Raw genomic sequence first — 15,841 nt, forward strand, 5'->3', positions numbered from 1 at the left:
CTTCAGAACAATGTTATGAACATAAACAAATAAAAAGGAAATGAAGATTCACCAGCCATGGTGGGAAAAGGAGATTTATCCCCGATTATTGCACCGGCCACTGTGTTCTCACGTACATCAAATTTCACTTCCCCACTGACAGTCCCTGTTAGCTGCTCCCAACACGCCAGTCACCAGGGGACCCCCGGGAGGTAGAATGGGTACAGCCTCAAGTTGCCAGCATAGCTGTTAGCCTGGTTAGTTTGGGGTCACCACACTGGTCATTCCCAGTGTTTCTTTCCCTCCCAGAGATCAGAGCTTTCCCCGTGAGGTCCTCAGGGGCATCGCGTCCACAGCCAGCGGCTTGGCTGCTGTGATTAGAGCAGTGAAGAGAGGAGGGGGGACATCACCAGAGATGGGACAGTATGCATCTTAGAGGCAGGGACGATTTTTAAAAACAACCTGAGGCCTTGTAGACCGAGGGGAGACTGTTGAGGAGAGACTGGCTGTGCCTTGCCTAGGAACAAAGCGGTTTTTTCCTCCCTCCAGCTTACAGCCTGCCCACATCGGAGGCAGCACCCTCTGAGGAGGGAGGAGACTGACAAGATAATCGATTTCAACATATTTATATTTTGTATGGTCTCACTCTGCACACGGAGGATTTGGTGGAGCCAGAGTGTGGCAGCTGGAAGGGACCTCAAAATCTGTTTGATCAGGCCCCATCCAGGATGAGCTCGAGGATGAGGGGACTCACTGGAGGGTAGGGGGCTCACCCTCAGGAAGGGAGCTCAACCTGAGGGCAGGGGGGCTTATGGGGAGGGGGACCTCACCCAGACGGTGGAGGGCTCACCCTGAGGACAAGGGGCTCACTCAGAGGGTGGGGGACTCACCCAGGGGGCAGGGAGCCTCACTGGAAGAGGGGCTCACCCCTAGAGGGCAGGGGTCACCCAGAGGGCATCGGGGGCTCACCCTGAGGGAGGGGGCTCCCCCTGACAGGGCACCTTCCTGCTCTTCTGGAAGGCTGAGCTCCATCTCATGCAACCAACAGGAGTCTCCCCCTACTTCTCGTGGCAGGGGAGAAGCTCCTCCAGAGCCTTTCCCCCATTCTAACCCCAGCTTTTCTGAGCCTTTGCACAAGCTCCTCGTCATCCTGGAATGCTCATCCCGACCTCAGCCCCATGCACACTGCCTCCAAGACGCTTCCCAGAGCCCCCACCCTGAGCTCAGTGCCCCCTCTGTAATCCCCCCAGACCCGAGCATTCTCCTGCCCCTGCACAGCTTCCAGGGTCTGTTTTCTCCAGTGGAGGACAAGGCCTTTGAAGGTGGGAGCTTGTTTTGTCTTACATCCCTTATGTGCTGGGTGCGGCCATTGCCATGGAACAAGCACTCAAGCTGCTCACTGCAAGAAATCCTGGAGGCTTCCAGAGGGACCACCGTACAGTGAGGCTGGACAGGGGCCCCTCCACCCTCACCCCCCACCCCCACCACACTCTGGCCTCCATTCACAAGTCACCCCCCTTCCATTGAGAGGACACCCCCACCTCTTCCTGCTGGGAAGAGAGTCTCTCTACTGGCTCTACCCTAACCAGCTAAGCTAAATGGGGCTTGGGATCCTATGGGGCTGTCCTTGCCCAGGGCCAAAACAAGAAGGTTGCTCAAGAAGGGCCGGTGCTAGAAAGGCCAAATAGCAAAGCAGCCCTCAGTCCGTTACTCTGCAGATGGCAACTAGAAAGCCCCCATTTGGGATGAGATGACTACCCAGGTTCCATGCCTGACTCTGCACTCCCTAGCAAACCCTGCAACCTGACATGGCTCAGCTTCCTGAAGTGTGATGATGTGATGGTTAAGACTGGCCATTCAGTAGCAAGCAAGAAGTGGCTCTAAGCCATAAGCCAGAAGAAGCACCCCTAGTCAGGACACCCACGGCTAGCCCTGTGCTGGGCTCTGTGCCCGGCAGTCACCCACACCGACTCCTGCAAAGCCCAGGGAGCCCTGAGAGGTAGTATCCCTGTTTTACAGATGAAGTAACTAAAGCAGAAAGCACTTATTTTGCCAAAAACTACACATTCAGTAAGTGGCAGAGCTGGAATTTGATCCCAAGCAATTTGACTTCAAGCTCGGGGTCTCCACTGCCAAGTTGAAAGCCTGTGTTTTCAGAAGAAACTTCTATTAAAAGTGTTTTCAAAGAACTAAAAATTATGACATGGCCTTCTGGGTCCTCAGCTAACAGCTTTGGAAATGAAATACCCCAGGAACAGTTTTCCCACTCGCTGGTGTTACCATAGCTTTGGGGTGCTTTGATCTGAGTGAGGAAAACATGAGGAACGTTCATCAGGGCTGCCAGGTCCAGCTGATGCCAGGAGTTTCCTCTCACCCACAGGCCACCTGAGCCACAGCCCGTAGGAATCCTTCCCAGAGGGCTGAGAACATTCAAGCAGAGGACAAGGAAGAAAGAGCTACCACTGCCCACAGAAGGACAGGCCGCAGAGGTCACTCCTTACTGCCACAGCCCCTCTGGACTCACATGTCACCTATCTCTCACCTTCTCACTTCAGGTCCTTCTGGCCTGGGGATGCCAATGAAAGGATCTCTCTCCATTTTACCAACATGAGAAATGGGCTCCTGGGGGAGCTGGGGTGCTGGGTACCAACTCTGTTCAGACTCAGCACGTTCTCAGCGTCCAACCCTGACTCAGTCCAGCCCGACAGGGAGGGCCCTCGTATTGCTCCTGGGTCACTGCTGGGGAAACTGAGGCACAGAGCTACTGCGTGACCCACTTGGTACTGCACACAGCAGAGCTAGAAGCTCTGGTGCCCAGGTCCAGGGCATTCACGGGTTTGCTATCCACTGCTCCCCAACCCTCGCTGACATCTGCCTTCTGGGCACGTGGCACGCAGGTGCTCAGCTTCTCTTCACGTGCCACCTATAGGCATGGCCCAGCAGCCGTCCACCCCGAAAGGCCAACCCAGGATGCCAGCCAAAGAGGCCAGACCCTAAACTTCCCAACCCCACCACCCTCGGAGGGAGCTGACCTATTAGCTCCGTGGAGCCTGGGACTCAGTCCACTTTGCCCCAGATCCCCGGAGCAGAGGAATGTTGATCAATCTTAGCCGAGTGAATGAATGAGTGTGTAGGTAAACCCCAGAGAAAACAAATGAGCAGCTGACGCAGAGAAGGCACAGACAGAACCTGCCTTTCCCACCCTGTCCCAGCCAACTCCTGATGTCTGGGCATTCTCTGCAGAGCCGCAAACCTGGGCTGCCCACTCCTTCTGACACCCTAACAGTGAGGAACACACCCTGTACTAGAGACCCACAGCTCTGACACCATCAACCCTCCCTCAGGGGAGGCCCATCCATCACCCCTTGCCCCAGGGAGAGCCCACACAAGGTGTTCCCAACTTGGAGGGTTCCGGGCACCCTGAGGTCATTATCATGCTCTGCTGTCACTGTCTTGAAATTATTGAAAATGTTTGAACCAGGGCCCTGTGTTTTCCTGGACTCTGTAAATGATGCTGCTGGCCAGTGGGGGGGGGGGTGAGGGGGGACGGGAACTGCTGCTCTGATAGCTCATGTCTCTGGGCTTCTCCCACTATAATGTGTAGAGGGCGCGTGTCTACTGGACACCCCATCCTCACCCACTCTGTTGGGCACCCCACCGCCCGGGTGAGAGCAGAGGGTGGGTCCAGGTGGGGACTGGGAGGAAGCCGGAGTCAGACTCACGGCAGAGCTCCAGGGACATGGACAGCCCTTCATTCAACACTTTGAAAACAGGGAAAGCGAGGATGAGAGCGGGCAGGGGCTTCAGTAGGAACACATCCTGGTCCCCATCCAGGGCCCAGGGATGTACCCACAGCCTCTGGTTTTATTTCAGGGAAGGGTTTCCTCCCTCAAAGAGGGGCAGCTGAGGGCACTACCTCTGAGAATAAAGAGTAACCCTGCCCCACCTCAGTCGCCACAGCCACGCCTGGCCCGTGGTACAATTCAATCCCAGGCTCACACGGATATATGGGAGACTGGTCTGCCCTCGATGAGCTGTCAAGCTCCTGAAAGGGGCTGGTGATAATAGCTCTGCAGTAGGAGGGAGCCACAGCCAGCCAGCCAGCTGAGGGCCCTCAGGGGCATAAAGGGGGCTGACACAGAGCGGGGCCAATAGCAAAGTCCTTAACATCCTTACCTGCAAATAGCATTAATGGGAGTCCAGTATTAACCCTTATCAGGTACAGCAGGCACTTCTCAGATGAATTCAAATAAAACAGAGGTTGTGACGGGTGCCATGGCCCTACGCGGGTTAGCTGAGCCCTCTGTGCCACGGTTTCCCTGTCTATGAAGTTGAGCTACTTCCCCTGCGCCCTCAGAAGACTGCTAAAGTGTACGTCCACCCCTTTCTCATCTATCCACACAGACTTACACCAGAAATCAGAGCACGGATGCCAAAGCTAAGCTCCTCCCTCATTCCCTGAGTGGCCACTGACACATTTCTAAACTCACGGGGGACTCAGTTTCCCCATCTGTAAAATAAAGGAGCTTCCCCCTTCCAAAATACAGAGTCCATGGTTCCAAGGACCCTCAAATATCATGAAAAGTGTTGACTTTCAAATAACCTAGTGATATATCTTAGGAGTTTTCAAAATGCCATTTTTATGGGCTAGTGCACAGAATCCTTCCTCAAACTTAATGGGCACTCAAGCAGGAGTCAGCTATTCCATTATCACCCTGAGGGGACGTTCATGGTGAACCTTGTGGCACCCTGAGTCCCTTTCCTCTGTTACTGATTTAGCAGCACAGTGAAGGCTTAATGTACAAGCTCTTCCCAGAGAGACGCACGCTGAGCTTGTGTGAGTGGTTTGACCCTGGCCCTGCACAAGGGACCACCTGCCCAAGCCTCATATCCACTAGGTCTGTTATGCAGCTGCTCACAGCCACTGCCTCCTCAAATGGAAGGACAAGAAACAAGATACCTTCTGATTACCTACAATTTATGGCCCTGAACCCTCAAAATAGCCAGTGGGAAATGATCTTGAAGCAGCCTTACACCTGCTTGCTTCCCAAGAATAATCAGAAAGAAGACATACTCAGGCCCAATTCGGTTATCAATCAATAAGGATGTGGCAGAAAATAATAACAAGAGTAATAAAAAGCCAACAAGAACTTAGCGTTAGTAGTGAACTCCCAAATTGACATCTCATCAGCAAACAGAAAACTTAGGGTTGTCCTAGGAGGCCCTGATGGCCCCAAGTCACAGGACAGAGCTTGGGCCTGACGGAACCCAGGGCCTCCTCATCACTGCCATATGGCCTAGGCTTCCTGGGAGCACCCAAAAAGGCAGCTCCCCGGTCAGGCTCCAGCCCGGACCTGTGTGACTCATCTGCTAAACTCGGCAGGAAGCTGGGGCTGCCTGTGCCTCAAGAGCCTGCTTCCTTCCATCCTCACTGCCCTGACCCTCCCTCGGGGATCCTGAATCCAAATTTGCACCCCATCCCCAGCCACAAGTTCACTGTCACAGCCCTGTCACCCACAGGCCTTTACATGTGGGGATCCCTGTGTTTTCACCCTCCACCCATCCACACTGCCTCCCTCCTGCTCATTCTAAGGGGGCTTCCTCCTGGAAGCTTTCCCTGACCACCCTGTGCGCTCCAGGAGGGGAGGAGCTACGTGGGCTTTGGTCATCGCTATCTCCCGAGCCTAGCCAGGGGTTGACAATTGTCAAGCAAGTTAATCAGCTGCACATGGACTCAGAAATGCCAATGCCAGCTCCCGGGGAGGCCCATCCCCACCCCAACTCCAACTGTCCACTTGTCTAGGCACAGATGTTGGCTCCTGGAATGTGTAAGAAACCCCATCAGTGAGGCCAGGGCCAGCCACCCTGCCTGCAGCCTTGGACTCAGCTTGCTGATGTAGCCCAAGTCACTTGGCCACTCTGGGCCTCAGAGTCCTCACCCTACCAGGGGATTGAGCAGGACTTGGCAAAATTCAAGCTCCAAGTCAGATCCGCACCCTGCCATGGGTGAATCCTTACCACACAAGCTCCCGGGCCAGGACCCAGGGAAGAGCTACAAGTGGGACCGGCAAGAACGAAACTTGCTCATGAAGGAGACTCTTCCCAAGCCCCTCACACCCAGGGCTGCTGGAGGTACTAGTGACCCACCTACAGAGGGAGCCAATGCTGGACAGCCGGCCAAGCGCAAGCCCATTTACCCTTTGGCCTGGCAATCCTGCTTCCAGGGTGTGACTCTACGGATGTCCTTGTGCCTGTGAGAGGACGGGCGCCCAAAGCCATGCACCCCAACACTGTAACAGCTGAAGACCAGAAATAACCCCCACACCCACCACCAGGGCCCGGCAAAATCACCACACAAGGGCATGGGGTGCAGTTGCAGAGAAGAGGAAGGGCGAGCCTGGGCCCACCCCGGGAAGGCCTCCACAAGCGGGGCAGAGGTCGGGAGGGGAAGAACTGTGCTGCCCACGTCAGTGTTAACAAATGGGAGGGGGCTAGGCCACCTTAAAATGGCTAAAATGGTGAATTTTGTGTTGCACGAATTGTATCTCAGTTTAAAAAATGAGGTTGGGTAAGGGTCCATATCCCTGTGTCCTGAGGGATCGTGATAGAACGCTGGAAGGGAACTCGGGAAACACTGTAACGGGTTGTCTTCAGGTGGGGGGAGGTGAGGAGGGACGACAAGAGGAAAGGAGATTTTAACCAGGGACATTTTCCTCTTCACAACATTTTGAACCATGGGCTGTATTGCTTAATCCAAAAGATCTTTAAATAAAATGAAAGAGATGCCTCCGTCCGAAGCCCACATTCCCCCCATCTCGTCAGCAGGCCCAGGAATACGGGTGACTTTTCTTATCTGTCGGAAACCATCCAGGGCAATCTTTCTGAGGAAACGTTTAGATTCCAGCAAGAGGAGGCTAAGGGGTGTCTGTGCTGACTTGGTCACTGGGATTTAGTTTGTCCCTCTGAGTCACTGCAGCTGCTGCGGTTGGGGGACAGGAGGCAAAGCAACCCGGAACAGACTTCTGCAGATGTGACGTTGCCGTCTCCCAGCCTCAGGCATCAGGGCTGTGTATGCTTGTGGGTATGGGTGAGAGCACGTATACCTGTGTGCATGTGTGTGCTTGTATGGACACGTCTCTCTGTGTGCACATGGGTGTGTGCCTGTGTGTGCATGTGTATGTGTGAACATGTATATGTGTGCATATATGTGTATGTCTATGTGTACATTTCCGTGTCTGTGTATGTGTGTGAATGCGTGTGTGTGCCTCTGCACGCATGTGCCGGTGCATGCACGCATACATGTATGTTTGTGTGTGTACACGTGTGTGCATACATACATGTGCTGCAGGCAACAGAGCCACTCCAATGTGTGGTCAGTGAAATGTGTGAGGCTGAGGTCCACCAGCCCTTGTGTCTGGCCTTCCTCCCTTCTGGCCTCCAAAACTCGAGAAAGATGCTCATTTTCATACCGATGGGGCTGGAACAGGGCAAGGAAAAGACTAGATCCTGATAGACGCCTTCAGTGGGTGCTCAATAAATGCCTGTTTCTTTTCTCCCCCATTGAAAGCCACTTGAGAAACACGATCTTAAGTGAGTTTGGGGTTGTCTTGGTGGCAAGTTCTGCTCCCTTGGCAGCATCAAGGGCTGGACCAGGAGATGACATGCCAAGGCCAGAGCTGGGGAGCTGGAGTGTGTCCTCTCCATGTGGGAACGAAGTGGCCCAAGTGCACACATATGAATGCACACACAGGCACGCATGCATACACAGAGACCATCCTGGGCCCACCTTGGGGCCAGCTCCTCCAGGAAGCCTTCTGAGGTGTCTCCAGCCCAGGCTGCTCACTGCTCCACGGCCTGCCCCTGCTCTGGCACTGTCTGCAGTGCTGGGGGGGTAGGGATCCTGCCTCCACCAGTGGCTGGATGAAGTGTGATGCATGAGCGGAGGGCCTGTACCACACCTGAGACGGAGAAGGACCTGACAAATGAGAGCCCCTCGCTTTCTAGATGGCGAGAGTGAGAGCATGGCAGGGGCTGATGTCTTCAGAGGAGGAGGCACAGGCCTCACCCAGTGATGCCATGCTCTGAGTTACCAGGGTCCAAAATAGAATCTCTTTCTTTCCTCAAAGCTGTGACCTCATCTGGCCACTCTGCTTGTCAGAGGGGACCCAGCACCAGCTCAACTGTAGGAACATTAGATGGGGCCCCCAGTGTGTCCCAAGTTGGACCTGACTCCATCTCACTGGATGCCCCTGTGCAGCCTCCTTTCCTCCCCACCACACCCACTTTGCTCAAGAAAGGAGGGAAGGTTGCCCTGGTGCCAGCCAGGAGCAGGGAGGACAAGGACAGTCTTGGCAAGGCAAAAGACTTGGTGCTAGCAAGGCCCCTCACTTCAGCAGCTGTCGCCAAGACGGTGGCATCAGGGGAGGAGAGGAGAGGGGGTATCTGAGAAGGATCTGGGGCAGCAGCACGCCTGCCCTCTTTCCTGGGAGAAATGGGGAGAGGAAGGCGCATACAGAGCCTCCCTCCCAACAAGACGCAGAGCTGCCAGCTCTCTGCCAAGCGGGTTTGGGGTCAGTTTCCTGGTTTCAACAACGCACTATGTTTTTGTGAAGTAATGGCGGGGGGGGGAGGCTGGGGGAAGCACATGTGGGGACTCTGCAATACTTCCGCAACCTCCTTTTACTGCTTTATTTTCAAATTTAAAAGTTGTGATTAAAAAAGAGAGAGCAACTTGAAAGACACTAGTCAGGTCCGGGAGCAGCTGAGAATACGCTAAGCCCTCACCCCCTGTGGCGCTCAGGACACACCTGCCCAGAAGGGCCCCAGAAGTGGCAGAAGCTGGATCCCCCACGGTGAAGACCAAGGCCATCGCATGGACCTGCCGGAAGAGCAGGAATGGAACGGTGGGCTCCCTTCCCACGAGGGGGTCTACTCAGGTGTCCCTGGCACTTGAGGACCCAAGATAGGCCAGGATATAAGATATGAAAAAGGAATTAGAGCAAGAGAGAGGAACAGCTCGTGTGACCTGTGGCCTTGAGCCCATGACCTTGTCCACTCATCTCTGGGAGAGGTTGGGAAGGTCGAGGGGCTATTGTCCCAAGGAAGGATCTTGGATGGGGCTAGGTTGGGGACACCCTCCAGCCCCTGTTGTGTTCACAGGGAGTTTGCCTTAAGTTTCAAAGACACTCGTTGCCCAGAGTCCCCAAGGTAGACATTTGCAGAGTCAGTGTGACCCCCAAACCCAGGTTCCCTTACACAGCCAGCCTGACCGTCCCTGGGAGCAGATGCAGCTGAGGGGTGAACTCTGACTACAGTAGATACCGTGTGGACAGGAAGGTGTGTGTCACGTGAACACTGGCCCCCGAAGGCCTCCTTCACCTTGCCACCATCTCAGTGAAGCGGTATTAAGCCACTCTGCCCTGGGCCACATGTGAGCACTTTACAGGCCTAACCTCATTTAATCCTCCCACAGCCACATCCCTGGGACCCATTTGTTCCTCATGGGGAAGCCGAGGGACAGAGAGGGAGGTGCCTGCCCAGCTCACGTGGCCCAGAAGCGGAGGGCCAGGCCTCACCGTACACCTGAAGTGCCAAAGAGCAGCCTCTGTAGGGACTGCCGGGAGGAGGAGAGCCCTTGGTCCAGAGAGATGGCCCAGGTAGTGGCAAAGTGAGCTTCCCGCTGTGACCACAGTCACATCCCAAGCCTCAGCCTCCAGACACACCTAATAAACAAGCACTAAGGCCCATCTCCCTGGGCTGATACCTGCGTTGGGCCAGCCCGGAGACACCCAGCCCTGCCTGCCTCCCCTTGGCCTTCGAGGGTCCTGCCCTGGGAACCAGCCTGTAAGCCACCAAAGGGGGCCATCAGACAAATGCCCCTGCTGCCCCCACTGCTGAGTCCGTGCAGCGAAATGCCCAGCTGCAGGCCAGGTCCCTGTTAGGCCTTCCGCCGGCTTTGCACAAGAATGTTTTATGGCTCCAATTTCAGATCTTGCTGTGGCATATTTCACCACTCCTCTGAGAGCCCTCATCTGACCAAAAAGCTACATTGAGCATGATTTATCCGTAAAGCCTGAAAAACACCACCCAGACGTGGCTTGGAGCAGAAGGATGACCTACTGACTCCTCGGGAGCACACAGGGACCCTTTCCTGGTCCCCCTTCCCCGTGGAGTCTCCTGCCCTCACCCCTGCAGCAGGTAGTCAGCAAAGTCACCGTGCAGACATGACCATGATAATCCAGCCAGGTGTGGGGACGGCTGTCGCTTTGGAACATGCCCTGGCAGCTCTGTGCCCACAGGGCTGTGCCACTCGCCTGCCTTCTTTCTACCGGGCAGTCAGGCTCCTCCCTCTGCCCTCCCCTCACCGCCGAAGCCCACCTCGCCCAGGGACTCACCACAGGCACCCTCTGTCTGGGAGACTTCTGAGGCCCACTCCACACCTCCAGCCAAGGTTGGTACTTTCCCTGGGGTCCCACAGACCCCAGGTAACATGGGTTGAATGGTACCCCCTCCCAGAAAAGACATATCCAACCAGAACCTATGAATGTGACCTCATTTGAATGAGTCTTTTCAAATATAATTAAGTTTAGGGTCTTGAGATGGGCTCTTCCTGGTTAGGTCCTAAATCCAATGACAGATGTTCTTATAAAAGACACACAGAGGGGATGGCCACATGCAGACAGAGGTGGAGAGTGGAGTGATGCAGCCACAAACCGCGGACACCAGGATTTCTGGAAGCCACGAAAGCCAGGAGGGGGCCTGGAGCAGACACTCCCTCAGAGCCTCAGAAGGAACCAGCCCTGCCTGCTGCCTTCAGAATGGGGAGACAATAAATTCCTGTGAAGTTGACCACTTTGTGGTGCTTTGTTACAGCAGTCTGAGCAAACTGATGCAGGCATTGGCCCATGTTACAGATGGGCTCACTGAGGCTCAGCTTGTCAAAAGGGACACAGCTAGGAACTAGAAGGGCTTGAGTCTCCACCAGGCTCTGCTGCCTCCAAAGTAAGGTGTCCTTTTCTTGACCCATTCACCTAGAAAGCTGGCCTCAGAGAGGAGGAGGAGCTGCCCCTTCCACTGCCAGCAGCCCAGCTCCCCAGAGTCCCTCCATCCCCACTGTAGCTTTCTGCCTCAGGAAGATGTTGGGCCCCCCTTCAGGCCATGCTATCCAGAGAACAGGCAGAGCCCAGCCCTCCATCAATCACACCCTTTTCCCAGGCATGAAACTCGAGGTTTTAAAAAAGAGAGCTGAGAACTAAGCTTGGAAAGGACCCTATAAATCAAAATCAGTCAGCAGAAAATAAATGTACGAACGTTACTGATCTGTGGAAAATTGCATTTTTACATCAAATGTGTTTAAGGGATAATAATGTGTATTTTAATAGGTGGGTCTTGGTAGACTTTTCCAGCCCAGCTATCCTTTGAAAATATTATTAATATTTACTCTCCATTTCTCATGTCTTGATTCAATTTTAATTTCATCCATCACTCCTTTTTAATAGTTACTGTAAGTAAAATTATTAATGAAATTACAAGATACTTTGGGGGCTTTTTTTTTTTTTTTTGACAATGCTATTCAAATGGATGCTCCTGTGCTTCTACCTGGAAGGGCTGGCAGTTTTCAGATCTATTTATGGCAATAAAAGGTAATTGGCTAAGCCTTGATGTTGTTAGTGCTGAGCTGTTTTCAACATGAAGGTGCCCGGGACATCTCCTGGAGGTAGGTGGGAACTGCTGATCCTGTTTTTAAGACAGAAATCCCTCCCTTGGCTCCCATGTCTCTCCATCCTTACTCAGACCCAGCCAGACAACCATATGTTCATTATGTCTAAGAATTTCCCTTTGGAAACAGCGCCGTGCGTCAGACAGAGGTGCGGGCGCAAAGGAGGTGAGGCTGCTGTTTGCAGGGGGAGGGGAAGGCAGTGGAGGGAGTTGTTGGCTGCCTTCTACTGGGAAAGCCCAGATGTGGGCCATGGCCGCCCCTGAACAATGTCCCTTGGTTCCAGGGATCCCAGGCAGGGTGTCGACCCCAAAAATCTGTCTCGGGACTAGCAGGAAGGCAGGGGGACTAGGAGCCCCTCTGTAGAAGAGGCCATCCACAAAGCCACATCAGCCCTATGTGGGAGTCAGCCCCTTAGCCACCTGGGGTGCATGAGGGCTCTAGGTATCCCTTCCTCAATTAAAGAAAATTAAAAATTATATTTTATGGTTGCATTTGTGGGAAAAAAAGATTATCTTCACACACTATATATAAAAAATATTTTCTTGACCTTAACGTTCCTTTTTTTCTTCTGATTGTAAACAAAATTAGTTTTGAGTGTCTGTCAATGTCTCACAGACCCTGGCACAGAGACTGTGCCTGCAGGAGATGTAGGCCCGAGCACCCCAGGGCCTACACCCAGCTCTGGGTCCCTCTTCTCTCCTCCACCATGGATAGCACCTCCCTCACCCAGACCTGCAATCTCCCCACAATCCGGCCACCATCCCTTACCCAAGACAGGGCCTTTTACATTTTCTTACTGCACAGACCCTGTTAAGAACAACACCGGTGTAAACCTCCCCTGTCCCCCATTTCAGAGTTTACAGGCCAGTCTGAGATCCAACCGGTCTCACGGGCAGATAAGCCTGATCCAGTTTCTTGGCACAGAGAGGGCAACTGGTTTCCACTTCAACTTGGGGATCTTGCCTAGTCTTGGGGATCTCTCTGGAAGGGCCTGGTCACTGTACTTCACAAAGCCATTAAATCTGAGGGCCAGCCTGGAGGTATCACTTTGGAACTCACTTTACAACCAGTAATGCCATACAGATTCCTGTAAGGAATGTGAAGACATCATCCCTAGACTCAAATATGATCAGCATCCCCAGATGTCCAGAGGCTGAAGTCCAAACCTTGTCCCCACATCAAGACCTACAGGGCCAAGATCCCCAGGGTATCCTGCTCAGCTCCTGCACCATCAGGTTTACCCTCCTGAGGGGCTGTCCCCCCAAGTCCCAATCCAAAATGCCTGCCCAACCCACAAGTGATGTCACCTGCCCTTTAAGTCCTTTGGGAGGCCATGGAGCCCTGGGACCTGAACTTTCCCTAGGAGCCCTGTCTTTGGACCTGGCCCACATCCTTCCTTGCATCCAAGCTCCTGTCCCCCACCTGTTTACTCTTGAGGTTGGGCTTATCTGCTGGCTTGTAGAGCCTAGGTCCCTGGCACAGTCCTGGCACAGGGAAGGACAGGCTTTGCTCCCATCACCCCGGCTCAGTATGCCTCCCTTGATGGTTTACAACTGCAGCCCATCTCCCCCTTCAATGCACCCTCCCAGGGCCTCGGGATTGGGCTTGCTGGTCCCACACACAGTGGGCCTATAGACTTCACGTGGCTGCAGGCCAGGGTTTGTCCTGCACCCAGTGGGCCTACAGGCTTCATGTGGCTGTAGGCCAGGGTTTGTGCACTGGGATGTCAGTGGTGGGGATGGGTCTCCAGAATGACCCTGCCCCTCCCAGAGGACATCTGGGAGGCTTAAGATGAGAAGTGCCCAATGTTCTGGGATGTTCTTTCAAAGAGGGGGTAAATCATACTCTGAGAGAGCCGGTGACTAGTGCCTTCTCTTCCTCATACCCGCCTATCTTCCACAGGGACACCACCCTCGAGGCCTGCAGCCTTCACCAGAGAGAAGGAAGAAGAGGGCTTTGGGAAAGTGGCTTCCTAAGGAGAGAGGACTTTCAGGTGCAGCTACCTGGGGGGGGCCTCTGATGCTATACAGCCGCAGGGCGCATGTGCTCCACTCCTGGGACCATGGCCTCCAGCTCTGTGCTCCCGGTGTCCCACTAACGCTCTCCAAGCTGGGCATGCTTGTCAAAGAGGCCAGCCCCTCCAAACACAGCCAGGAATCACTGTCATGTCAGGTGACCAAACAGCTCAAGGAACCCAGTATCTGATCCTTCAGGGACCATCTTAAGACACCTGCACCAGAATCACCCATAGGGAGGAGCCCTTATGTAGCTTTCATTACTAAGTCACCCATTTCTTTTACCTAAGTAGGAAACTTCACATCATTAGATGGAAAAACAAGCATTACCAGTCATACATAGGTGACAAGTACATAAATAAACAGCAGAGTTTGCCTAAGACAAACTCAGAGTCGAAGGTCTATCCTGACTTTATTAAGAAGGAATCAGAGGCTCAGCGCCTGTGGCTCAAGCGGCTAAGGTGCCAACCACATACACCTGAGCTGGCGGGTTCAAATCCAGCCCAGCCCGCCAAACAGCAATGATGGCTGCAACCAAAAAATAGCCGGGCATTGTGGCAGGCGCCTGTAGTCCCAGCTACTTGGGAGGCAGCGACAGGAGACTCGCTTGAGCCCAGGAGTTTGAGGTTGCTGCGAGCTGTAATGCCATAGCACTCTAACCAGGGCAACAGCTTGAGGCTCTGTCTCAAAAAAAAAAGAAGGGGGCAGCGCCTGTGGCTCAGTGAGTAGGGCGCCGGCCCCATATGCCGAGGGTGGCGGGTTCAAACCCGGCCCCGGCCACACTGCAACAAAAAAATAGCCGGGCGTTGTCGCGGGTGCCTGTAGTCCCAGCTGCTCGGGAGGCTGAGGCAAGAGAATCAGGTAAGCCCAAGAGTTAGAGGTTGCTGTGAGCCATGTGACGCCACGGCACTCTACCCGAGGGCGGTACAGTGAGACTCTGTCTCTACAAAAAAAAAGAAGGAATCAGAGAGGTGTCAAAGGCGTGCCAGCCACAGGTCTAGCTGCTCTCCTTACTGTCAGCAAGGGACAATGGAACCAAGACTGATATCCTGTCCCTGGGTTTCAAGGGTGATCCTTCCATCCTGTCCCCTCCCCAACAGCAGAAGTTCCTCACTATGGAAAACAACCTGCTTCTCTGAATTCAGAATCCCTGTATCAGCTTCCTCTCTAGCCTCCCCACCTCCTCAGTAAGTCTAGGGACATGGAGCTCACTACCTGCCAAACCCAACTCCAATGTGGCAGGAAACATCAGTGAGATTGTTCACAAGACACAGCACCTTCAACTTCTGTACAACACCAGGGTGAACAACAAAAGCGTGTCCTCTGTGAATGCTACTTGTTCAAAGAACTCACAGGTTCCAGGCAAGATCCACTCAGACAGAGCCAGGCTTGTATGGAGGCTCAAGCCAAGTCCCAGACCCAGGGCTGGTGCTAGATGCTTCTCTGACAACGGTGCCCTGTGACGAGCAGCCATGACCAAGACTGTCTCCAAATGTCTGCCTGCTCCCCTAGAGGACAGTCTCCAAGTGGCTGCTTCCCTGGACACTACTGAGTGCTCACTCTGTCTCTGGAGATGGTCATTGCTCAGGAATCTGCGAGGGCTGTGACTCCCTCAATCCCCTCCCCAGCTGGGCAAGCAGAATGAGGAGGGGGCAGCCTTGGACCAGGAGGCAAAAAATCATCACATTCACTCTCTTAATGTCTGAGACTAAGTATTTTAAGAAAAGCATTTTAAAAATAACATTTGGCGATTTCTAAGAAGCAAGTTTCTACAGCTGTCTTCTGCACATTCTGCAAGCATACAGCAGTCTGAAAGCTCTGTCGTAGAGCTCTCAGCACAAATCCTACAAACAAAGCAACACATTTCTGGTGAGTCCCTCGACTCCGCTTCGAAGAAGCACTCTCAGGGTCTACAAGTTTCTGCCTCATTCCAGCTATGGGCAAGTTGCCATCTCTCTGCTCCGTGGGCATTCTATCTGCAAACCAGACATCACCATAGCTGCATGCCCATTGTGAAGAATGTTCAGCGGGCAAAGGAGTATCACATTAACCCTGGCTAAAACCCAGGAAGCTTCAGCCATGCATTGCCATAACCGCAGCTAAGTGCCCTTTGGATTTGTTCACCTCA

The 15,841-nt window shown here is 53.7% G+C and overlaps 1 protein-coding gene across 6 annotated transcripts in view; it reads right to left on the minus strand.

Moving 5' to 3' along the window:
* SORCS2 (sortilin related VPS10 domain containing receptor 2) overlaps positions 1-15,841 on the minus strand; it is a 528,424-nt gene that overhangs the window by 335,785 nt on the left and 176,798 nt on the right. The window lies entirely within an intron of this gene.

This window comes from Nycticebus coucang, chromosome 17, assembly GCF_027406575.1.
Source record: "Nycticebus coucang isolate mNycCou1 chromosome 17, mNycCou1.pri, whole genome shotgun sequence".
Taxonomy (NCBI): Eukaryota; Metazoa; Chordata; class Mammalia; order Primates; family Lorisidae; genus Nycticebus; species Nycticebus coucang.